The sequence below is a fragment of the Arvicola amphibius genome, chromosome 5 (assembly GCF_903992535.2).
Source record: "Arvicola amphibius chromosome 5, mArvAmp1.2, whole genome shotgun sequence".
Taxonomy (NCBI): Eukaryota; Metazoa; Chordata; class Mammalia; order Rodentia; family Cricetidae; genus Arvicola; species Arvicola amphibius.
In genome coordinates, this window is record NC_052051.1 from 113,937,224 (window position 1) to 113,961,561 (window position 24,338).

General features: G+C 40.4%; 1 pseudogene; it reads right to left on the reverse strand.

Moving 5' to 3' along the window:
• Positions 1 to 20,562: 20,562 nt before the first annotated feature.
• LOC119815324 lies at positions 20,563 to 21,178 on the reverse strand (annotated as a pseudogene).
• Positions 21,179 to 24,338: the final 3,160 nt, after the last annotated feature.

Consider the following 24,338-nt stretch of genomic DNA (forward strand, 5'->3'; position numbering starts at 1 on the left):
GGCACTCTATAATTCCCTACTAGGGAGGCTGAGGCAGGAGGATGGCAAGTTTAAGGGCCAATCTGGGTTATAGAGTGAGCTTGTCTCCAAAACAAAGATCATACACAAATAGCATGCTTCTATATAAATCAACAGATACAAAGGGATGTTTAAAATTAGCTCATTTAGGGCAGACGCTAAAATGCAGGTGAGTTAAATATATAACACAAGAAAGCTCTCCAAGACTTAGTTTTGTTTTGGTTTGAGACAGGGTCTATTGTAGCCAATCTCTGTCTTCGCCTTCCAAATGCTGTGTCTGAGACAGTTACCTAAATCAAAAGAATAAACCATCAAACAGCAAAACAACAAAAGTTCAACATCGTGTCTGGGAGAATCCACACTGGTATATTATGGTGGCTAATGGAGAGACAGGAATTTTGAGGAAAATTAGTTGTTTTCAGTACATAAAAGGTATAAGAGTTGACTGGGTATTTGGAATCATATGACAGAACAAACGCGAATATACATCTGGGAGAGCCGCTCGCTTTAAGCCACGAAGTTCAAAGCTACGTCTGGAATAACCTTTTGCACTTTGCAAAGCTTCCATTTCCTCGGGTGGGAGAGGCAGTGGCTGAACATACTTAAGGTAACATAGCGCTAAAGATGGTTGTTGGACCAGCGCAGGGCCGAATGGACAAGGGGAGGAGCTCTGCACTGGGTGAGTCCAGGAGTCCGCGCGGGCGCTGCGGGCACCCGGGAAGCCCTCGCCTAGTGGCCGGAACGGGATCCGATTGGTCGGTGTCACACGCCCTGTCAGCAAAAAAACTTTCAGTCTCTGGATGACGTATGTTTCTCTCACAGTCATGTAGCTATATCCAGGAAGGAACTGCCGGACTGGCTGTAGCTCAGCGGTTACTTCGACAGTGCTTCTGCTTGTTACGTACCATTCGTGGTTTGTCCAAGCGCCACAACCAACTGCGTGGTTGGTTCGAGACCCGCGGGCGCTTTCCAGTCCTTTTGCTGCTGTGAGCCTTCAGCTACTTTTCCACGTTAAAAAGAACTAAAACTTCTTGAATAAATTGCGCTTTCAAATACTGACATCCTTGTAACGTCTTACGTAGCTCCAGAAAATAATGGAGGGCTTAAAAAAACAACAGGACTTAATTTAAAAAATTAGACTACTTAGTAATATTTTTGTTTCTATAGTTAGGCATACTTGTATCTTTTATAATGCCATTTCACCCTTTGAAATCTGGAGGATTTTTTTCATTTAATTAAAAAAGTTTAAGAAGATTTTATTTTTATTTATGTCTATGCGATTGTGTGAATGTATTACATGCGGACCTTCCCAGCCTCTTATCAGTTTATGTGATTTCCTAAGATACTCATCATAATTTGCTTTCCAGATGAGTTCCTGTAACCCAAGTTTATTTCCAGAAAGTTTTCTGATGCTAATACTTTGAATGTATTCCATCATTTTCTTCTTTGGGAACTGTATCTATCACGTTCTCCAAGGACCTGCTTGCTTGCTTTCTTTTCTTTCTGCTCTCTCTCTCTCTCTCTCTCTCTCTCATTTTGTTCCTCTTTTTTTCTGAATTAATTTATTTTATTCAATATCTGTGACTTCAGTCAACTCTGTCTTCTTTTAGTTTTTTGTCAATTTCTGGGTTATAGTTCTGGTTAAATGGTGTTTTTTCTGTTTCATAAAGTGATAATTAAGGTTATTTAATTTAGATTGGATTGGAAAACCGGAGAGTTTTCCTATTTAATGGTTAGTTTTTTAAAGGGTCATTGATTTTAAGTTTTAATTTTCTTCATGTAATGCCACGTAATTCTGTGCGTTTTGAATGTTTTGTTTTCCTGCTTTAGCAGTTGCCAATGAGAGTAATCAGCGTTCTGAGGTCAAGAGTGCCCTCTCGTGTCTGCAGAGCAGAATGCAGCTGTTTGCTTGGATGAGGTTGATTCTGGGATTCATTCTTTCGTGACTGCGGGACTGTTTGCTCCGTATCCTTCTTTCTCACAAAATCAGTCTCTCACGGTGTGTATTCCTCCACACCATCTCTTTCCTCATAAAGGGATCGCTTCCCAGACTGCCGTTTCTCGTCTCCAGCTCTTTCAGGACATTCTTTTAGCTTTCTCAGTTCCTTTCGTCAGCAGGTCTCCGCCCTCCGTGGTGTCATAATTTCTGCTCTGCAGTTTTTCTGGTGACGGATTTACCTGTCTTTCACTATTGGCGGGTCCCCGCTGCTTTCTAGCCTACCGTGCGTGCCTTGGCCTCACACCCATCTGTAACTCCAGTTCCAGGGGATCTGACACCATATTTAGGATTCTGCAGGCACCAGGCACTTGGGTGGTACACACACTTGCATACACTCAGGCAAAAAACACTTGTGCTTCTATCTTAGTTAGGGTTTCTATTGCTGTGGAGAGACACATGGTGGAGGGTTATCAGATGTGTGTGCTATTGTGGGTGTTGTTGGCTTCCTTGGGTTGAGGTTTTCCTTCTACTACTTTCTGTAAGGCTGAATTTGTGGATATGTGTTGTTTAAATTTGTTTTTGTCATGGAATATCTTGTTTTCTCCATTGATGGTGAAATAAAGCTTTTCTGGGTATAGTATTTTGGGCTTGCATCCATGGTCTCTCAGTGTCTGTAGCACATCTATCCAAGACCTTCTGGCTTTCATTGTTTCCATTGAGAAGTCAGGTGTAATTCTAATAGGTTTGCTTTTTTATGTTACTTGACCTTTTTCCTTTGCAGCTCTTAAAATTCTTTCTTTACTCTGTATGTTTTGTGTTTTGATTATTATATGGTATGGGGATTTTTTTTTGATCCAGTCTATTTGGTTTTCTGTAAGCTTCTTTTTTTTTTTTTGGTTTTTCGAGACAGGGTTTCTCTGTGGCTTTGGTGCCTGTCCTGGAACTAGCTCTTGTAGACCAGGCTGGCTTCGAACTCACAGAGATCCGCCTGCCTCTGCCTCCCGAGTGCTGGGATTAAAGGCGTGCGCCACCACCGCCCGGCTCTGTAAGCTTCTTGTACCTTCATAGGGATATCTTTTTTTTAGGTTGGGAAAGTTTTCTTCTATAATTTTGTTGAATATACTTTCTGGGCCTTTGATCTGGAGTTCTTCTTCTTCTTCTACCCCTATTATTCTTAGGTTTGGTTTGTTCATGGTGTCCCAGATTTCCTGGATGTTTTGTGTTAAGAATTTGTTGGATTTGCTGTTTTCTTTGATCAGTGAGTTTATTTCCTCAATAGTATCTTCAGCATCTGAGATTCTTTCTTCTATTTCTTGTATTCTGTTGGTTATACTTGTCTCTGTAGTTCCTGTTCATTTACCCAGATTTTTCATATCCAGTCATCCCTCCGTTTGTGTTTTCTTTATTACCTCTATTTTGTTCTTCAAGTCTTGAACTGTTTCCTTTACCTATTTGATTTTTTTTTTTTTGGTTTTCTTGGGTATCTTTGAGGGATTTATTAATTTCTTCTTTGTCTTCTTTTCCATTTCTTTAAGGGAGTTTTAACTTCCTGTTTAAAGGTCTCCATCATTTTCATAAGGTTACATTTAAAGTAGTTTTCTTCTACTTCTTCTGGGTTAGGATGTCCAAGTCTTCCTGTTTTGTGTTCGCTGGATTCTGGTGTTACCATGTTGCTTTTCCGGATGTTGGTGGAATTCTTGCATTGGCGCCTACCCATTTCTTCCTCTCCGGTTCCCCTCAGCATGGGAGCAGGGTCTCTTGCAGGGTTCCAAGGACCTCTCCCAGCAGGCATGTCTTATTGTCATAAAAAGAGCCTATGTTATTAAAACATCTTAAATGCCACATTCTGTAGATCTCTGAAGTGTGTTTTTTCTTTTTTATTATTTTGTTTTCTTCCATCTCCTCCCCTCCTCCTCCCCCTCTCCTCCCCTCCCTTCCACCCATACCCCCACTCCGCCCCTCTCCAAGCCAAAGAGCCATCAGGGTTCCCTTCACTATGTTAAGTCCAAGGTCCTCCCAGCTCCCCCTAAGTCCAGGAAGGTGAGCAACCAAACTGACAAGGCTCACAGTGAGCCCGTCCATGCTGTAGAGTTCATGCTCATCGCCGTTGTCCTTGGTTTCTCAGTCCTCCTCCACCGTCAGCCACATTCAGAGAGTCCGGTTTGGTCCCCTGTTCCATCAGTCCCATTCCAACTGGACTTGGTGGTCTCCCGTCAGATCTGTCCCACCGTCTCAATGGGTAAACGCACTCCTCACGGTCCTGACTTCCTTGCTCATGATCTCCCTCCTTTTGCTCCTCATCAGGACCTTGGGAGCTCAATCTGGTGCTTCTATGTGGGGCTCTGTCATTTTCTCCATCCAATGCCAGGTGAAGGTTCTATGGTGATATGCAAGATATTCATGAGTATGGCAATAGGATCTGGACATTTCTGGCTCCCTCTCCTCAGCTGCCCAAGGAACTAGCTGGGGGCGTCTTCCTGGACACCTGGGAACCCCTCTAGAGTCAAGTCTCTGCCAACCCTAGAATGGCTCCCTTAACTAAGATATATAATTCCTTGTTCCCATATTCACCCTTCCTATATCCCAACCATCCTATTCCCCCAAGGTCTTCCCATCCTCCACTTCACCCTTTTCTCTCCCGATCCCCCCATCCCCTTATCTCACCCCACCCCCAGGTTCCCTGATCTGTCTATCTAAAATGTGTCTTTATTTGACCTTGAAAACATACCTAATGTGACTACAAGTTCCAGTATAGTAGGTGACTAATTACTAACCTGTGCTTCATTATTATCCTAAGCAGTTGGTAATAATAACTTTCAAAGACTAGAAATTTGCATTATATTGTTAAATGAGCTGTAGAGGTACAATACCTCGAACAAGATTAGAAACTTATGTACAGTATGTTTTAACAAAATTAATCTCAAATTTGTATCAATGTACAAAATTTGTATACAATATACAAAAGTCAAATCCAATGTAAAACATTTAAAACTAGTATTTGCTTTTTAAAAGTAGATTCAATAATCTACCTTTTTATCTTATCATATTTATTTCCTCCCCTTTCTCTTTTCAGAGTAGATTCAATAATCTACCATTTTTCCTATTATATCTATATCCCCCTTTTTTCTTTCCAAAGAACTTTGAATTTCTTTTGTTTAGCTTTTTCCCTGACCCTTACCAATAATAACTTGTAACCAACCCCCTTAAACAATGACAAATATCTATAATCCACCGATTGACAAAAAACCACCCATGTTACATCTTGAGAATGTGGGTGTCATATTCTTCTTCTTTTTTTTTTTTGATAAAGGTAAATGCTGAGTGGGAAATTGGATCACTGAGCCTACAACTCATGGCAGAGTCTGGATTGAAGGTGTGAAAGGTATACATTTACAAATATTCAACACACGAAGAAAAAGCCAACTGACTGATGACAATCATCAAGAAAGTAGTATATCCAGCTCCTGGGAATTCCTAGAAAAGACTCCAAATCAATACACCCCAGAGACTCTTTTACATCAGTGTTTGTAGCAGTGGTGTTTGTAGCAGCATGGGCACCCATCAACGGGATCTACACAATCAAAATTTAAAGAGCATGCCAACAAAAAGTGAGTGTACTTAGAAAAGAGGGTCACAGTCTCATCTGTGGGCCACTCCAATATGAAGATGATAGTAAGAAAAGGAGGAACCACCAAAGGAGACTGAGTGGGAGGAGCTAGCAAAATACAAGAAAGGCTAAGACTGTGGAGGTCTTGAGAGCCATGTGAAGGAAGTATAGAGAAGGAGACACTGCCAACTGTATAATTGCTGTAGATAGGTCAGAAATAAAGATGAGACCTAATTATTGGGTTTAGAAACAGGACTGCTATGGAGTGGAGATGGAATTCAAGAGAGAATGAGAAGAGAAGAATTTGGAGTGGCAAGTAAAGATAATACTTGTAAAGAAAGGACAGCTTAATAGGACTTGGATATTGTGCTCCTGGTAGAAGCATGAGGACTTGAGATTCTTTCTTCTATTTCTTTTTTTTTTTTTGGTTTTTCGAGACAGGGTTTCTCTGAAGCTTTTTTAGAGCCTGTCCTGGAACTAGCTCTTGTAGACCAGGCTGGCCTCGAACTCACAGAGATCCGCCTGCCTCTGCCTCCCGAGTGCTGGGATTAAAGGCGTGCGCCACCACCGCCCGGTTTTCTTCTATTTCTTGTATTTTGTTGGTTATACTTGTCTCTGTAGTTCCTGTTTATTTACCCAGATTTTCCATATCCAACCATCCCTCCCTCCATTTGTGTTTTCTTTATTATCTCCATTTTGTTCTTCAAGTCTCCAATAGGACCTAGGTTCTATTCCCTAGCATCCACTTAAAGAGCCAGACGTAGGAGTATGTGTCTGTATCCCAACACTGACTTTGGCGTATAGAGGCAGAGACAGGTTGATCCCTGGGGCTCAGTGGCCAGCTAGCCTAACCTAATTGGTTTGCTCCTGGTTCAATGAGAGACCTTGTCTCAGAAACAAGGTGGAAAGTGATAGGGGAAAACATCCAATGTTGACCTCTGGCCTTCATATGTGCACAGACAGACCCAAGCACTTGCATGCCCAAGTACATGCACATACACATCCAGAGATTAAAAAATAAATAGATAGGCTTTAATCTTTGTGTTTTAATTTTATTTTTATTTCATTTTTATTGATTTTTATTGAGCTCTACATTTTTCTCTGCTCCCCTCCCTGTCTTTCCCCTCCTCCATTCAACCCTCCCCCAAGGTCCTAAGCTCCCAATTTACTAAGGAGATCTTGTCTTTTTCTACTTCCCATGTAGATTAGATCTGTGTACGTCTCTCTTAGTGTCCTCATTGCTGTCTTCTAAGTTCTCTGGGATTGTGGTTTGTAGGCAGGGTGTCATATTCTTAAACTTACTTCCTGCTGTCTGGAGGTGATGGCATCTTTAGGGGATCCTGAAAAGAAAAATTTTTTGTTAATTGTCAAGTCTTGTATCATTTTTTTGTCCAGTCTATGTGTAATGGGAAAGTGCAGGACTTTTCTCAAGTCCTGTCTAGAGTAGTCTGTTAGGCTCTAAATTATCTCAGCTAGCCACCTTGAAATTATTCTAAGCAGTTTGTAGTTCAAAGTCGATCTTTAAATTGTGCTATCAGCTGAATGACATCATATGAACTAGGTAAAATCATCGTGGGGCCCCATCTTCTTCACAGAGACTTCAGAAAAGTCCTGCACTTTCCCATTACACATAGACTGGACAAAAAAATGATACAAGACTTGACAATTAAAAAAAAATTTTTCTTTTCAGGATCCCCTAAAGATGCCATCACCTCCAGACAGCAGGAAGTAAGTTTAAGAATATGACACCCTGCCTACAAACCACAGAGATTCAGAGATTGCTGTAGGAAAATTTATTGTTCACTGTTGAAAACTTAAATATTATTCATATCAAAAGGAAAAGTTTAAATTTTGATAGACATATATTCAAAGAAATGTACCATAAAGACAAAATAGGTATAGGGAGAAGTAGAATTTTTGATAACCTTAGTCCCCAGATTTTTATTTTCTTTCTGTTCCACACAAGGTGGTTCTCCTGATATGAGACAGAAACTCTGAGTTTTCTTCTAAGAGAATGCTTGGATTTAGAGAAGGAGAGAGCCACAGTCCAACTCCAAAGCCAGCTTTGATTTTCTTTTTGGTTTTTTGAGACAGGGTTTCTCTGTAGCTGAGTCAGGACTACCATTATATTGACAAGTAAGGAGAAATGTGTTTAGGTACTGAGATTTTACCCTACAGAGAATATTGGTATCATAAATCAGATTTTTTCTTTGCTTGGCGATTCTTTCTGGACAGATATATTTTCTTCTTTAGGTGTCTAGATGGTTAAGGTCTCTTGACCTCTTGAAGATGGGTATTTTCTATTTTCACTCAAAGACAAGAACAGAACCCTGACACAACCCTTGTGAGGGTTTCTTACAACTTGTAGGATTGTCACCTCTGTGGATGAGTTGTCATTTCTCTTTATCAAGAGGTTTCTCTATTTCAAACCGAATCTTGATTAATTTTTATGGTATACCTTTTCTTCTCCTGTGGAAATAAGAGTGAGACCCCTTCCCTGATGCAGCACATCTCCTGGTTTCCATTTTCAAGTCAATGCACGTGGAAGTACACCATCTGATTGAATTCAGAAGTGTTTTTAATTGTTCAGTGTCTCTCTGTTGCTGTTGTTCCTTTTTTATTAGCATTAAGAAAATTCAAGGTTAATAAAGCCTTGTGCAATCTATTTCTGGGGGTATTTATTTTTACTTTTTAAAAATTGTCTTTATTGAGTTATATATTTTTCTTCACTGCCCTCCCTTCCTCTCCCCTCCTCTTCTACCCTCTTCCATGATCCCCATGCTCCCAATTTACTCAGGAGATCTTGTCTTTTTCTACTTTCCATGTACATTAGATCCATGTTTTTTTTTTTGGGGGGGGGTCCTCTTTGTTGTCTAGGTTCTCTGGGATTGTGAATTGTAAGCTGGTTTTCCTTTTTGCTTTATGTCTAAATGCCACTTATGACTGAGCACATCTTATATTTGTCTTTCTATGTCTGGATTACTTTACTCAATATTATGTTTTCTAGCTCCATCCATTTGCCCACAAATTTCAAGATGTCATTATTTTTTTTCTGCTGTGTAGTACTCCATTGTGTAAATGTACCACATTTTTCCTTATCCATTCTTCAGTTGAAGAGCATTTAGGTTGTTTCCAGGTTCTGGTTATGACAAATAATGCTGCTATGAATATAACTGAGCACATGTCCTTGTGATATGATTGAACATCCTTTGGGTATATACCCAAAAGTGGTATTGCTGGGTCTTGAGAAAGGTTGTTTCCTAATTTTCTGAGAAATTTCCATACTGATATCCAAAGAAGCTGTACCAGCTTGCATTCCCACTAGCAAAGGAGGAGTATTTCCTTTACCCCATATACTCTCCAGCATAAGTTGTCATCAGTGTTTTGATCTTGGCCATTCTTATAAGTGTAAGATGGAATCTCAGAGTTGTTTTGATTTGCATTTCTCTGATGGACAAGGATGTTGAGCATTTTCTTTTTTTTAAAAAATATTTATTTATTTATTATGTATGCAATATTCTGTCTGTGTGTGTGTCTGTAGGCCAGAAGAGGGCACCAGACCCATTACAGATGGTTGTGAGCCACCATGTGGTTGCTGGGAATTGAACTTAGGACCTTTGGAAGAGCAGGCAGTGCTCTTAACCTCTGAGCCATCTCTCCAGCCCCTGAGCATTTTCTTAAGTGTCTTTCAGACATTTTAGATTCCTCTGTTGAGAGTTCTCTGTCTAGGTCTATATCTCTGGGGGTATTTATCATCCCTTTCTGTTTATTTAACATATCCTTTATAGTTTAATTTGATCTTCTATAACTACCTGACCTGTAGGATTATTTGGTATACCTTTAATATGCTTTATATTATAATAAACAAAAACTGTTTTCATTTTCTTAGAGACATATGCTGGACCATTGTCTGTTTTTAATTGTGCCTGTATACCCATGATGACCATAACTTCTAGTAAATGTGTAATTACTGAATTGAATTAACCTTTTTTTGGGGGGGGGGGAAGAAAGGGTTTATTCAGCTTATACTTCTACATTGTCATTCATCAGCAAAAGAAATTCAGGACAGGAACTCACACAGGACAGGAATCTGGAGGCAGGGGCTGAAGCAGAGTCCTGAGGAGTGCTGCTTACTGGTCTGCTCCCCATGGTTTGCTCATGCGGTTTTATTGCAGAACCTAGGCCTACCAGCTCAGGATGGCACCACCCACCATGGTCTCAGCCTTTCCCAGTTGATCACTAACACTCTTACCCCTTGAGTCATCTGTACAGGGCCATTGCACTGGCTGGTTTGGGGTAAAGTTTACACAAGCTAGTGTCATCAGAGAGGAAGGAACCTCAGTTGAATCAACCTTTTTTGAACTCAAAGAAGTTGTTCATTGAAAACCTGAATGGTGTGGTATACATATTTTAGTTTTCCAAATTATACAAAATGGGACACATCCATATGCCTGATTCTGTTCCTTTGAGTACCCTTTGAGCTACTTCCCCCAGGTAGTGGTGTTTGGTTATATAAAGAAAAAGTAGGGTATTCCTTTATAATTTCCTTGACTGGTTTCCATGTGATGGAAAAGTTTTTTTTAAACCTTTGCTATTGACATGATTTTTTTTAAATGAAATTCTGAGCAGGCATTGGTGGTATAGTGGTGAGCATAGCTGCCTTACAATGAAATTCTGAGGCCTTTAGCATATTTCCAAACAATAATTGATCAATCTATGCATTACCTTGTGGTAGAGGACCTTGTAGACCCATATGGGTTCAGATGTGTGTTATGTATATGGGATGATGCCTATTCCAGATTATATCTCGTACCTGAATAAATAATGAAGTCAATTCTATATCATCTGGTATAAATTCAGTGGTTTTAATATGCAAAACAACTATTTTTGCATATTGTGAATCTGAACTATGTTGAGAGGTTCTTCAAAATCCCTTAGTACCATAAGAATAGCATATATTTCTGACTTTTGGACAGAATCATAAGGGCTTTGTTCTACTTTACTTAAATCTTCTGATTTGTAACCTGCCTTTCATGATTTATTTGCATCAGTATAGAATATGGGGCCTCCAGTTATTGGTGTGTCCTGTACAATGCAAGGAACGATCCAGTAGTTCTCTTTATAATTTGAATTCTCTTGCTTTTGGGATAGTTGTTGTCATTCTCTCTCAAAAAGTTACTATAAGCCCTTTGCCAGGGTTCACTTTCTTCCCATAACTTGTCAATTTCATTAGTGAATGGTATTACAATTTCTGCTGGGTCTATTCTTGCTAATTGATGAAGTCTCAATTTTCCTTTTATAATTAACTCAGAGACCTTTTCCACATACGTTTTTAATTTTCTAGTTGGTTTATGTGGTGAAAAGATCCATTCTAAGATAATATCTTTCCTTTGCATTAAAATTCCTGAAGGGAAATGTTTGGAGTACAATATGACTAGAATGCAGTTAAGATTTGGAACCACGTGATTGCTTTCTTTTCAATCAAAGTCAATTCTCTCTCAGCTTCAGCTGATAATCCCCTGGGACTGTTTAAGTCCTTGTCACCATCTAAGATTTTGTTTAAATTTATTAGGTCATCAGGACTTATCCCAATAGTGGTTCATATATGGGAACTGTTTCCTGGAAATCTTTAAAGTCATTAAGAACCTAAAATCTATCTTTCTTAATTTTCACCTTTTGGGATCTAATTTTCTGTAAACTTATTTTATAACCTAAATAATTAATAGAATATCTTCTTTGTATTTTTTCAGGAGCAGTCTTTAATCTCAAAGAAGATAAAAATTTCCTTTACTTCTTTAAACATTCTTACTAAAATATCTACATTTGAATCAGATAGTAAATGTTCATGTAATGGTAAACTATACATTTAGGAAATTGCTTATGTATCAGTTCCAAAGGCTAATAAAATATTGGCAAAGGGTGGGCTATATTTCTCTTTAACAAAAAATACAGGAGAGTTTCAAGGGCCTGTTGGTTCTTCAATATTCTGGGCATCTAGTTCTTATACCAGCTGTTCTAAAACCTACAGTTTCTCTTTGTTAAAGGCCATTACTTAACCCATATAGGTTTCTTAGTTAACCATTTTAAAGGTAGAGCTATTTATATCTCTGATAGTTTGCTAGTTGTTGTTCTGTGTTTTTGTACAGCATGAATGGTTGGTGACTGTTCCTTATAGTACCTTATATTATCCTTCCCAGAAACATAAGGTGGATTATGGCCCATTTCTGAGACTGCAGGAATGTTAATCTGAGTATTCCATTGTAACAGATCATGACCCCATACATTCACTGCTATATTAGACACATATGGCCTCAACCTCTCTCTCTTTTCTTCTGGCCCTATGCATTCAATCCATTTCTTGCTGTTTTATCTGAGATAGGATTCCTATTCCTAGGAATTGAACATCTGCATCCTAAGAAGTCAATTTGAATGCCAAGATTCTGGAATAATAATAGTTCCATCTGCACCTATTTATAATAGTTCTTCAATTATAATATTGTTTATTTGTATTCTCAGGTTGGTCTTTGATCATTTGTAGAAGTCTGCCAAAATATACATTTCCAATTTTCTATTGGAATCTTCGATTCATCCTCCAAGGTTATTCTATCATCCAGAGAAGTATGGTTTATATACAACAGGCACTGGATTTTCTAATTTTCCAGGGGAGGTGTGTGTTCCACAGTTACTGGGAATGACTGGACCACATTTGACCTGGGAGACTGCTAGAGACCCCCCAAGGATTTTCCCAATGGAAACAGGTTGTCTTGTTTGTCTCTTTTTGGCCTGCATTTATTGGTACAGTTTCAGCCTTTGCTACACCATCTGCATAATCCAAAAGGTTGGTGCCTTCAATTTTGGGTCATTCTCAAAGGAAACACTATTTCTAGGAATGCCCTGTCTACCATCCCTTTTCAGATGGCTTATTCTACCACAATTAAAACATTTGGTATTTTGATATCTCTTTATACCTTTGGGAATTGCTTCTCTGACCCAAGTTTCAGTGTTATAGTCAAAGGACTCAACATTGGCAGTGTGTAGGATCCGTTTGTCCATTGGGCCCTGACCTTTAAGGGCCCAAGTATCTTTTTACATTCTACATTAGCATTTTCAATACAGTGAGTACTTATATAACTTCTGGATCTGCTGCTTCTATTTGTATAGCTTTAGCTAATCTTTGTAAAAAGTCACTAAATGGTTCTCTTGGGCCTTGTATAACTTTAGTATATGGTTCAATTCTTTTTCCTAGTTCTTGAATCTTGTCCCAAGCTTTCAAGGCTGCTGCACAGCATAGGGACAATATGTGTTCATTGTATATAGCTTGACTATCCAGATCAGCATAAGAGCCCTCACCAATAATTTGATCTTGGGAGGTCTCAAAGCCTCTGACTCTACCTTGATGTTCAGGGACCTTAGCTTCCTCCATTCACTCTTCCACTGTAGCTGTTGACCATGGTGTAACACAACTGAGACTAACTGAAGCCAATCATGTGGAGTAACCTTATTTCTCAAAGCCCGTCTTTACCAGCTGCCTCACATATGGCAAATACATGCCATAAGATACTACTGTTTGCTTAATATCTTTTAGATCTTTTATACAGTCTGTATATACAGTAAATTTGCTGACTTTTCAGAAATAGTGATGGTTTAAGTAGCTAAAACTCTCTTTTTTCTGTTTTTTTTTTTTGAGACAGGGTTTCTATGTAGTTTTGGAGCTTGCCCTTGAACTAGCTCTTGTAGACCAGGCTGGCCTCAAACTCACAGAGATCCACCTGCCTCTGCCTCCCGAGTGCTGGGATTAAAGGCATGTGCCACCACCATCCGGTGCTAAAACTCTTGGTAATCATCTCTGACTCTGAGAAGTACTGGTGATGTTAAGTCTTTACTATTGTCTTTTTCTGTACTCATTGTTTTGCTTACCAGTTCCAAAAAGTTCCTGAATGGTTTCAAATTTAGTTGCTCTAGGTTTATGTATGTGTATGTATATATATATATATATATATATATATATATATATATGTCATGTCTGTGAGATGTTTTACTTTATTGTCTGTAGCATGGCAGTCGGGCGGCAATAATCAAAACTAGCCTTGTCCGAAATAATCAGCTTTAATAAAGGAAGGAAGTGGAGCAAACTTACAGAGCCAAGGTTCCAGCGAAGAGCAGGGAACCAAGAGGACGGAGCTTACTCAAACCCGATTCTTTTAAAGGTATTTTTTGCCCTGGAGCGGCCACGCCCCTCAGACAAGGGATTGGTCAGCCTTCCCAACAATTGTTAATTGGTTAATTTCTTTTAGGCTTTAAGAGCGTCCCTGTGCTTGCCCAACACTGGAGTTCACCCATTATGCTAGACTAACTGGTAGCAAACACCAGAGATTCTCTGATCTCCACCTCCCCAGAATTCAAAGAGACTTTGAACTTTGGACTTTGAAACATTGTTGAGACTGTGATAGACTATGGGGACTTTCAAAGTTGGATTAAATACATTTTGCATCATGATATTGCTACAAGCTTATGGGGGCCAGGAATGTGGTAGTTTGGATGTAACTGGGCCTCATATGGAGTGGCACTACTGGGGGGTGTGGCATTGTTAGAGAAGAGAGAGTCCATCCCACTGTCACACCATCCCTAGGCAGGTGGTTCTAGGCTTTATAAGAAAGTCAACTGAGCAATCCACAGAGAGCAAGCCATAAGCACATTCCTCCATTGTAGTGATATTTCATTTGTATTTAATAAATAAAGTTTGCTTTATAATAAGAAAGTAAAACAGCTGCACTGGTCAGCCTTACAGACCAGGCAGTGGTGACACACACCTTTAATCTCATTAGCCACACTAGTTTGCCATAGAAATCGGTCAATAGTGGTGCACGCCTTTAATCCCAGCCCTAGAGAGGACTATAAAATGGAAGGAGACAGCTCTCAGACACAGTCTCATTCTGAGGTTCCTGGAGGCATGATCACCATTTCAGACTGAGGTAGAAGTAAGAGCCAGTAGCTAGCTGTTTTGCTTTTCTGACCTCACGTTGAACCCCAATATCCGTCTCTGAGTTTTTATTAATCGTGCTATATGTGGCACCCATTTGGATTACAAATTCATGAAAAAAAAGTCATTTGCCTAAGACTTTTTAGCCACCAGCACAACACAGAACTGGACCCAAACCTAGCCACCTGGGTTCAGGAGAACAACTAGCAGTCCCAATTCCCATCTGCTCCAGAATATCTTCCTTTCCTGCCCTACCCATCTGCCCAGGCTTCCTGTGGCACCCTCAACTTTCTGCCACCCACATGCACCCACACAGCTTACTGTGGCTCCTACAGTACCGTGGCTTACCGCCAACTTTGCATGTGGCTTTCACATGTAGATACCATGGTTTTTCCATGGCTCCCACAGTGTTGACTGAGATTTTCTGTCCTGTCGGGTTCCCACAATCGTTAAGTCCCAAAGAAATCACACAAAGGTCTACATTAGTTATAAACTGATTGGTCCATTTATAACTTATATTAGCCCATTATTCTTGTCTATGTTAGCCATGTGGCTCAGTACCTTATTCAGCGAGGCAGTCACAGCTTGCTTCTTCTGTAGAAGGGTCAGGACTGCATACTAAGACTTCCTTTTTCCCAGAATTCTGTTCTTATTGACCCACCTCTACTTCCTGTAGAGGTTTTATAGAACCGGGGTTCTATAAAAAAAAAGCAGGCTCTTTGGCCTGGAGAGGGAGGGAGTGGGGGTGTGGGTGGAGGGGAGGGGAGAGAAGGGGGAGGAGGAGGGGAGGAGATGGCAATTTTTAATAAAAAATAAATAAACTGGAAAAAAAAGCAGGTTGAGTAAACCATGAGAAATAAAACAGTAAGCAACACTCCTCCATGGCCCCTGCATCAGCTCCTACCTCCAGGTTCCTGCCCTGCTTGAGTTCCTTTGATGATGAACTGTTATATGAAACTGTGAGTAAAATAAACCTTTTCCTAGCTCCAGGACAGGCTCCAAAGCCACAGAGAAGCCCTGTCTCGAAAAACCCCAAAAAAAAAAAAAAAATAAATAAATAAACCTTTTCCTCCCCAACTTGCCTTTAGTCTTGGTGTTTCGTCACGGCAATAGTAATGCTGACTAAGACAAAGGATAGTTTAAACATTTGATTGGTTAACAACTGCAAGCAATCATGAATTATGTGAAGTAAATTCGCTCCTCTCCACCGTACCTTGGAGGAGCATGAAAACGCCATCCAAGAACAATTCAGTGTTTTGAAGAAACTGAGGTCTTAAGACTCTTGTCTTGTTTTCTCAAAGTGTTCTCACGAGCACTCAGGATTCTTTTTTTTTTTTTTTTGGTTTTTCGAGACAGGGCTTCTCTGTGGCTTTGGAGCCTGTCCTGGAGCTAGCTCTTGTAGACCAGGCTGGTCTCGAACTCACAGAGATCCGCCTGCCTCTGCCTCTCGAGTGCTGGGATTAAAGGTGTGCGCCACCACCGCCCGGCCAGCACTCAGGATTCTTACACGACTACGTTTCTGAACTGTGTTCCAACAATTCTGAGAAAATAGAATTCTAAGACAATATTGAGGCAACATGAAGGTAAAGAAGCTAAAACACAGAAACAAAAATCAGAACAGAAACCAAACCAAATACAGCCTGTATTGATTTCATCTGTTCTCTTCAAACACCTTCTATCAAATTCTTTTTGCTCCTTTTTTTTTAAAGACAAGGTTTCTCTGTGTAACAGTCCTGGCTGTCCTGGAATTCCCTTTGTAGACCAGGATGGCCTACAAAGAAGTACCTAGAAGTACTTGGCTGTGATGGCCAAGTGTTGACATGACACTGGATTTAAATACCTGGAGGTAGGGATGCAGTTCATTGGTAGAATCTTTTTTTGTGGATTTTCGAGACAGGGTTTCTCTGTTACAGGCTTGGCTGTCTTGAAACTCCCTTTGTAGACCAGACTGGCCTCAAACTCACAGAGATCTTCTACCTCTGCCTCCCGAGTCCTGGGATTAAAGATGTGTGCCAACACTGCTCCGCTTTGTTGGGCATCGTCACATGACTGGTTATCTTGAGTAAATAAATGATGTCACTGGGTTCTGGTTATCAGGTACAGCCTGGGCTAGAATGTGGTTCCTGATTAAGCCGTTCCCATATGTCTAAAAGGCATTTTTTTATTATGCTCATCACATTCCGTCCCCTAGTGTAGTGGAATCTAGTAGAGTCTTTGTAACTAGAATGTACTAGTTGTTTCTCACTGTGTCTAGGGTAACAGTAGAATGTATTAGTGTTTGTTGAAGATACCTAGAACTTGAAGAAATCACTGTAGGGAACAGTGCTTTCTATGGTTTATAGAGTTGTTTTTCTAAAAGGGTTTTTCATCTACTGCGTGGCTTTAGTCACAAGACTATCCAGGGACACTTGGAGTGTCTTGAATTATTGGGTATTGCACACAGTACACAAGAGGACTAAAGGTTGCAGGGGTGTGATGGCTTCCTCCAGAGAATATAAAGGATAGATCATAGAGGCCTTGGTACCCCAAACACAACCTTTGTGTATCAATCAATAAATATGCTCTAAACAGAGATTCAAGGTTCAGTTCACAGACACTGTTCTTTCTTGCTGCCAGAAAGCCTAACATTACATTCTGGATGGACCCTCCTTCTTCGAATAGCCCGTGTAACACAGAACACCAGACACGTAGTTCAGTGAGGGCTACACGTAAGATTTTTTTTCCACGTAAGAATTCTTGACATCTTGGGAATTTCTCTAGTGCCAGGTTTCTTGCTAGCCCCATAATGGCTCCCTCAATAAAAATATCTCTTTCCTTGCTCTCTGTCTCTGTCCTTCCCCCATCTCGACTATCCCATTCCCTCAAGTTCTCCTCCCCCTCTCCCCTTCTGCCATCCTCCTCCCCTTCCACTCTCTCTTCTCCACCACCCCACCCTCATTGCTCCCAATTTTATCAGGAGATCTTGTCTATTTCCCCTTCCAGGGATGTGTATGTTTTTCTTAGTGTTGACCTTGTTACTTACCTTCTCTAGGGTGGTGGACGATAGGCTCATTATCGTTTGTTTTACGGCTAGTGTCCACTTATGAAGAGTACATACCATGTTCATCTTTCTGGGTCTGAGTTACCTCACTTAGGATGTTTTTTTTCTATTTCCATCCATTTTCATGCAAATTTCAAGATGTCATTGTTTTTTTCCCACTTAGTAGTACTCTAATGCATAAATATGCCACATCTTCTTTATCCAGTCTTCAGTTGAGGGGCATCTAGGTAGTTTCCAGGTTCTGGCTATTACAAATAATGCTGCTATGAACATAGTTGAACAAATGTCCTTGTAGTATGATTGAGCATCCTTTGGGTATATGCCCAAGATTGATATTGCTGGGTCTGGAGGTAGGTTGACTCCCAGTTTTCTGACAAACAGCCATGTTGATTTCCAGAGTGGTTGTACAAGTTTGCATTCCCACCAGCAATGAAGAAGTATTCCCCTTACTCTACATCCTTTCCAGCATAAGCTATCATTGGTATTTTTGATCTTAGCCATTTTGACTGGTGTAAAACGGTATCTCAGAGTCATTTTGATTTGCATTTCCCTAATGGCTAAGGATGTTGAACATTTCCTTAAGTGCCTTTCAGCTATTTGGGATTCTTCTGTTGAGAATTCTCTGTTTAGATCTGTACCCCATTTTTAATTGGATTATTTGGAATTTTGATGTATAATTTCTTGAGTTCTTTATATATTTTGGAGATCAGTTCTCTGTATGATATGGGGTTGGTGAAGATTTTTTTCCCATTCAGTAGGCTGTCTTTTTGTCTTATTAACTGTGTCCTTTGATTTACAGAAGCTTCTCAGTTTCAGGAGGTCCCATTTATTTATTGTTGCTCTCAGTGTCTGTGCTACTGATATTATATTTAGGAAGTGGTTTCCTATGCCCATGCATTGAAGGCTACTTCCCATTTTCTCTTCTATCAGGTTCAGTGTGATTGGATTTATATTGAGGTCTTTAATCCATTTAGACTTGAGTTTTGTGCATGGGGATGGATATAAATCTATTTGCATTCTTCTACATGTTGGCATCCAGTTATTATGCCAGCACTATTTGTTAAAGATGCTTTCTTTTTTTCCATTGTATAATTTTGGCTTTTTTAAAATAAAATATCAGGTGTTCATAGGTATGTAGATTAACATCTGGGTCTTTGATTTGATCACATTGGTCAACCTGTCTGTTTTTATGCCATACCAAGCTGTTTTTATTACTTTAGCTCTGTAATAGAGCTTGATATCAGGGGTGGTGATGACTCTGGAAGGTCCATCCAGAACTTGTTTTGGCTATCTTGAATTTTTTTTCCATAAGAAGTTGATTATTGTTCTTTCAAGGTCTGTAAAGAATTGTGTTAATGGGTGATTGAATTAAATTTATAGATTGCTTCTGGTAGGATTGTCATTTTTATTATGCTGATTCTACCTAACCAAGAGCATGGGAGATTGACTCCAGCTAAGACCCTAAGCAATGGTGGAGAGGGTGCCCGAACTAGCCTTGCCCTGTAGTCAGATTGATAACTATATTAAATGTCACCATAGAACCTTCATTTTGCAACTGATGGAGACAGGGGCAGAAACCCACAGCAGAGCACTGGTCTGAGCTCCAAAGACCAATTGAAGAGTGGGAGGAGTAAGAATATGAGGTCAGGACCATGATGTGTATACTCACTGAAAAAGCTTACCTAAGCTAATGGAAGCTCACCAATTCTGGCTGGACAGGGAAGAAATCAGCATAGGACCAAGGTAGACCCTCTGAATGTGGGTGATGGTTGTGTAGTTTGGGCAGACTGCGGGGCCATTGGGAGTGGCATCAGGATTTGCCCCTGCTGCATGAACTGGCTTTTTGGAACCCACTCTCTTTGGATGGATACCTTTCTCATCCTGGATATAGTGGAGAGGGCATTGGTCCTTCCTTGGAACAATGTGTTTTGACTTATTTGGGGAGTGGTTGCGGGTAGGGTTAGGGGAAGTTGAAGAGGATAGGAGGAGGGGAGGGAGTGGGAACTGGGATTGGTATATAAAATGAAAAAAAATAGTTTGTTTTCTTTTTAAAAAATTTTAAAAAAAGAAAATTTCTGTGGCAAAAAAGAATTCTTAACATCAACTGGGCATGGTGGCACACGCGTTTAAAACCAATACTTGGGAGCCAAGGCAAGCAAGTCTCTGTGAGTTCAAGGTCAGCCTGGTCTATGAAGTGAGTTTCAGGGCAGCCAGGACTACACAGAGAAACCCTGGACATTTCAATCACTGGTAGGCGAGCAAATGTGAAGAGATAAACCTTAGTTAGGCAGTGGAACATACTATTGTCGAAGAAATTGACTAGAAAGACATGGACTAAATGTCTGGTGCTGGACCACAGAAACTTGCTGTGCAAGGAAGGATCCATCCCTATGACATGGATGTACATCCCCAGATTTGTACTTCAGGTTTGATAGAGGCCAACATGAAAAAGCACATTTAGAAATGAAAGGGAATGTGATTACTTTCAAACAAGGGAGGTCAGTAGGGTTAGAGCTGTAGTATTCTAAGCTGAGCCAATCATAGTGGATCATCATCCCAGTTTGATCAAGTCGGAGAATGGGGCTTGTGGCTGTGGACCATTTTTTAAAACTTTTTAAGTATTTAACTTTTTTTCTTTTCATTTGTTCGTTCGTTCGTTCGTTCATTCATTCATTCATTCTTTTTTTTTTACAAAGTTCTGTACATACTCATAAATATACAGAAGCAAATCTGATCAACTGTGAATATCAGTAATCCTCACTGGTGGGCTCACCATTTATAAGGAAGACATCATCATTCAACGCATCCTGTCACAGAAACTGTCCTATTAGTAAGGACTTCTACGCCAAAAGGTCACCACTGGGCCTCCTTCAAAGAGTCTGCTAAACAGCAAGAGGCCTTCAACCTACCAGCTAGCAAGTAGCCATGAAACTGATGGCTGCCTTGTCTCTATGTAGAGTGTGACCTAACGGCAATGTCTATATCTCATACTGACCAAAGCCCTTAAAATACAGGTAGTTAAGAATGGCCACCTCTCTTCGGCCAGTCACTGTGAAGGTGTGTCTCCAGGGGCAGGTTCTACTCCCTTCACTAGTCAGAGGGTTATAACCACCTCCCCGCAAAGGCTTTTTGTCAGATTTCCTTTGGAGGTGACAGATGAAGTAGAAGGTCCAGCATCATCTTCTTCCTGAGTTCTTCCTGTATTTCTTCGGTAACTTCTGCCTTCTTGCATGCTGTCCCACATTTCAATCTTCTGCCTCCTTTTCCCTTCTTCAAGCTGTCTTAGTTTATCCTTAGGGTTTTCACCTTGGCCATTTAGAGCTTCCTGCATTCTCAGACTAGCAGCTGCTAAAGCCTCTTGTTGCTTAACAACATCAGGTTCCCAGAACAGCCTCAGCTTGGTCCAGCTGCCTCTGCCTCAACGCCCTCAGTCGGACTGCGAGTTTCTGGATCACAGCGTAGAGAAGGATGCAGTTGAAGAGGCGGCAGCAGTCGTAGCTGGCCGGTAGGGAACCCACTGTGACGCGGGGGAATTCTCAGGCCCTTGGTCTCCAGTGCCAGCCGCGCGGACCGAGGTTCATTGCCGTGCTCCATGACTGTCATTGCCAACGACTTTCTTCCGCCGCTCTTCTCCAAGTATTCTTTTTTTTTTTTTTTTTAAAAAAAAATGAGAACATCTAAGAGTCCAGGGGGTTTCATAATTAGTTTCCAGGGTTGTTTTTCAGTTCTCTGTAGGCTAATATCATGATAAAGCAGGTGGCGGATATAGAGCAACACCAAGTCTAGTGAGTCGCTGGAGGCATCCATAACGGGTATGATACCAGTGTATACTGACGATCTCTTTTTGGCAAAAATGACATTTTCTTAGTGGAGTATAACCAAGAATACAGAACACAACATTGCTGGCATGTGGTGTCACTATGTCTCCATAGAGAGGAAACATCTCCAGAAGAAGGTTCTCCAGTCACAGTCTGCACAGATGTGTCTGCCAGATCGAGATAATCCGTTCCTTCTGGTGAGATAGTAGTCTCTGCCATTTGGTTCTTCCTGAAATGAAGTTTGTTAAACAAGCTCAAAATGATCATAAGGAGTTTTCACCCCAAAGGGGCCAATATGATGAATACGAAAAGCTGAAAGCATCCCGCTATCCGGTGGAATAAGTTACATGTGAGGAAGCAAGTGTGATCAAATCCAAACACCCTACCAATCACATCAAATACAGAACACAGGGCTGTAATTTTATGGGAATAGGCAACAGGACCTTTGAGTACAGTTGATAAATGTTGGACCCTGTCTATCTGTCCTCCTAGGGTCTTGATATCCCCAGCGGTCCGGTAATCTACTGACTGTAATTGTGGCATGTTAAAGATGTTAAAGGAGAGAGTGGTAGAAATGTCATTAATGGCTTTTCTAGCCTTTTTCAGCAAGCCATTTTCATGTTCACTGTTATATAGGGTATCTGAGTAAAAACCATGCCTCTGTTCAAAAGTTAGAAAGGGTATAAATTCTGGACATGTCTATCTGTCCTGAAAAATGAGTTGTAACTTTGTCACATTATATATACACACAAATATATACATACATATGTATGTATATAAATATATATACATACACACATATACATACATATACATTTAGGAACCACTACCTAAATAAAACCCCAGCAGCACAGACACTGAGAGAAACAATTAATAAATGGAACCTCCTGAAACTGAAAAGCTTCTGTAAAGCAAAGGACATGGTCAACAAGAGAAAACAACAGCCTACAGAATGGGAAAAGATCTTCACTAACCCTACATCAGAAAGAAGTCTGATCTCCAAAATATACAAAGAACTCAAGAAATTGCTCGCCAAAAGAGCACATAATCCAATAAAAAATAGAGTACAGACATAAACAGAGAACTCTCAACAGAGAAATCTAAAATGGCTGAAAGACACTTAAGGAAATGTTCAATATCCTTAGTAATAAGAGAAATGCAAATCAAAGCAACTCTGAGATTCTATCTAACACTATTTAAGAATGGCCAAGATCAAAACCACTGAAGAGATATGGAGAGGGTGGACAGCTCTGTCTTGTTCCTGATTTTAGTGGAATTGTTTTGAGTTTCTTTCCATTTAATTTGATGTTAGTTGCCCGCTTGCTGTATCTTGCTTTTTATTATATTTAGATATAATCCTTGTATCTCTAATCTCTCCAGTACCTTTATCATAGAGGGGTGTTTGTCAAATGCTTTTTCGGCATCTAATGAAATGATCATGTGGATTTTTCTTTCAATTTATTTATATGATGGATTATATTGATAGATTTTCGTATGTTGAACCAGCCTTGCATCTCTGGGATGAAGCCTACTTGATAAGGATAATCAATAATGGATAATCATAATGGATAATTTTTTGATGTGTTCTTGGCTTTTATTTGCCAGTATTTTAATGAGAATTTGTGCATCAATGTTTATGAGTGAGACTGGTTTGAAATTCTCTTTCTTGGTTGAGTCTTGGTGTGGTTTTGGTATCAGGGTAACTGTAGCTTCATAAAAAGAGTTTGTCAATGACTCTTCTGTTTCTATTATGTGGAAGACATCAAGGAGTATAGGTATTAACTCTTCTTGGAAGTTTTGGTAGAATTCTGCACTAAAACCATATGGCCTTGGGCTTTTTTTCTGGTTAGGGGTTTTTTGATGACAGCTTCTATTTCCTCATGACTTATTTAAATTGCTTACCTGGTCTTGATTTTTTTCTCATTTTTTTATTAAAGATTTCCATCTCCTCCCCTCCTCCTCCCCCTTCCTCCCCTCCCTTCCACCCATACCCCCACTTCACCCCTCTCCAAAGACAAAGAGCCATCAGGGTTCCCTTGACTATGTTAAGTCCAAGGTCCTCCCAGCTCCCCCTAAGTCCAGGAAGGTGAGCAACCAAACTGACAAGGCTCACAGTGAGCCCGTCCATGCTGTAGAGTTCATGTTCATCGCCGTTGTCCTTGGTTTCTCAGTCCTCCTCCACTGTCAGCCACATTCAGAGAGTCCGGTTTGGTCCCCTGTTCCATCAGTCCCATTCCAACTGGACTTGGTGGTCTCCCGTTAGATCTGTCCCACCGTCTCAATGGGTAAATGCACTCCTCACAGTCCTGGCTTCCTTGCTCATGATCTCCCTCCTTTTGCTCCTCATCAGGACCTTGAGAGCTCAGTCCAGTGCTCCTATGTGGGGCTCTGTCATTTTCTCCATCCAATGCCAGGTGAAGGTTCTATGGTGATATGCAAAATATTCATGAGTATGGCAATAGGATCTGGACATTTCTGGCTCCCTCTCCTCAGCTGCCCAAGGAACTAGCTGGGGGCATCTTCCTGGACACCTGGGAACCTCTCTAGAGTCAAGTCTCTGCCAACCCTAGAATGGCTCCCTTAACTAAGATATATAATTCCTTGTTTCCATATCCACCCTTCCTATATCCCAACCATCCTATTCCCCCAAGGTCTTCCCATCCTCCACTTCACACTTTTCTCTCCCGATCCCCCCATTCCCCCATCCCACCCCACCCCCATGTTCCCATTTTTTGTCCGGCAATCTTGTCTACTTCCAATATCCAGGAGGAAAACTATATGTTTTTCTTTGGGTTCACCTTCTTATATAGCTTCTCTAGGATTTTTTTTACGAATTATAGGCTTGATGTCCTTTATTTATGGCTAGAAACCAATTATGAGTGAGGACATCCCATGTTCATCTTTTTGGGCCTGGGTTATTGGAAAATGTAAAAGAA